General features: G+C 51.7%; 1 long non-coding RNA gene across 1 annotated transcript; it reads left to right on the top strand.

Moving 5' to 3' along the window:
* The first annotated feature begins 200 nt into the window (after positions 1-200).
* On the top strand, positions 201-1,119 carry LOC146762208 (uncharacterized). The gene is made up of 2 exons (XR_014943281.1): positions 201-280; positions 1,019-1,119. It is a non-coding gene; the product is annotated as an uncharacterized LOC146762208 (long non-coding RNA).
* Positions 1,120-2,116: the final 997 nt, after the last annotated feature.

Genomic DNA, 2,116 nt, shown 5'->3' with positions numbered 1-2,116 from the left:
TCCTCCCCTTCCTCTGCTGCAGCTTGGTGTGCAACCTCACCCACTTCTCTGACAGACCTGCTGATCCCACGCATGCCATTGGGATGCTCTGGCACGGGATGTGCCTCCAACCCAAAGCTCATTCCCACCTCCCAAGGAAAAGCAAAGCAACCCAAGCATCTCCAGAAAAACTGCCCAGCAGACAGCAGGGAATGCAGACAGCTTCTGGCTGCTCCCCTGCACTCCCGTCCTAAGTAAGAGGCCCCACGAGGACTGGCTGGGAAATCAGTGCATGACACACGTGAGTGTGCACAGCATTGCACAAAGCAGTGGGGTTCCATGAGTTTGTGTGTTTGTGTGTATTTGTGCACCAATGGTGTTGCACACACATTTGTGTCCATGAGTGTACAAATCAGTGGGGTTGCTCAGGTGTGTGTAGGTCAGTGGGTATGTGTGTAAGGACGAGCCTGCACGTATATGTGCGTGCACAGGGGTGTGCAGAGTGTTGGAGCTGCGCAAGGACATTGTGGTACCGGTGTGTGTGTGCACTTTGGGAGTGAAAGGAAGGGGATGCACATGTGTCTGTGTGTGTGCGCACAGGGCTGCACCAAGGGATGTGGTTGCATGAGTGTGTGTGAGCACACGGATAGTGCGTGGATGCGGTGGCACAATTGTGTGTTTGCACAGGGGTGTGTGAGGAGTTGGGTTGCACACAGGTGGAGACAAAGGGATGTTTTGTGGTATTTGTTGGCACATATGTGTTCCCAGGGATGGTTTGCACGTTTGTGAATGCTAAGGAGGGTACAAGATGCGTTGCGTGCATGAGGGTGTGTAGAAGGGGCAGAGCATTGCACATGTGTGCATGTGCACGTGGATAGGCGGAAGGCTGGGGTGCGGGCTGACCTCTGCTGAGGTGAGTGAGGATTCACGGTGTTGCTCATTGGTAGATTTGTTCACACTGAGTGCTAACAGGGAACTCGCACACCCTTTATGTTTCAGCTGTGCCAGCACTGTGATCCCTTACTGTGATCTCTTGCAGGAATCAAGCGTAGAGCAAAAGGGATGTTTGGGCCAGGTGACCGCAGGAAGGCTGGCTGTTTTAGATGGTGGCAGCTGATGGAAACAGGTGCTCTGGAGACAGTTCAGCTTTTAACAGAAGTCGGGGGACCTGCAGCAAGAACGACTAGGTTCTTGAATGGCTTCTAACATGCACTCTGAGTAGGTCTGTCCTGCTGTGCCATCTCTGCTTCGTTTTGATGAAAGCATTGTATACAACCGCGTGTTGGGCCTGTTTTCCTCTGGAAGGAAGAATTTTAGGTGCAGTTCTCAGTGAGAACGTCTGCTAGGATTTCTGTGTAAGTTAAATCTGAACTACCAGAAGGAGTGCTGCAGGGAAGGGCCCTGCCTCTGCCAGTAAGTTCCTTCTCAGCTCTCCACGACGGACCCCACTGTGGAGATGAGTGTAAACGAGGGCAGTTCAGAATCATCTCTTGCCAGCTTGATGTGCTGGATTTTGAGCTTGTGAAGCCTGCTCTGTCTTTCTGTGGTGTTTCCTTCTGTTCTAAAGGAGAAGGGCAGCATGGTGACTTTTCTCCTGCGGCTTGCAGCTGCACTCCTTGGCACAGCGCTTTGCTTCCAAGCAGCAGATTATTTTGCAGACTGGGGGTGTCTCAGATTCAGCCTTCTATTCCTCTAGTCTGAGAATCATTTTATTTTGAGGAGGAAAGAAAGAATGTGGTTTAATCATAATGACAGTTGAGTGTTAGCACAGTGAGGTGAAGGAGGGCCCCAGAAGCAAATTTGGTGCTGTTGAAGCACTGTGCGATGAGAAGGTGGGAGGTAACACGTGCTGGCAGATGTGGGAACTACTTTGGGATTGAGGTGTGGAGGAAAAGAAAGGCGATGACGGAGCTGATGGCAAAGAGTTTCCTGGGGAGGCTTGGTGCTTGCTTGGGGATGGATCTGATCAATTTCTTGTGTGCTGGTGTCCAGTTGGGCTTTGGAGAGCAGTCTGCATCCCAGGGTCTATCTGGTTAACTCATGCTAACGGCATGAGTTTCATGAGGGCCAAGTGTCGGGTCCTGCATTTTGGTCACAACAACCCCAGGCAACCCTACAGGCTTGGGGAGGTGTGGCT

Source organism: Coturnix japonica, chromosome 2 (genome assembly GCF_054131305.1).
Source record: "Coturnix japonica strain WE chromosome 2, WE-NBRP24, whole genome shotgun sequence".
Lineage (NCBI taxonomy): Eukaryota > Metazoa > Chordata > Aves > Galliformes > Phasianidae > Coturnix > Coturnix japonica.
This window is presented reverse-complemented; position numbering and strand designations above follow the sequence as displayed.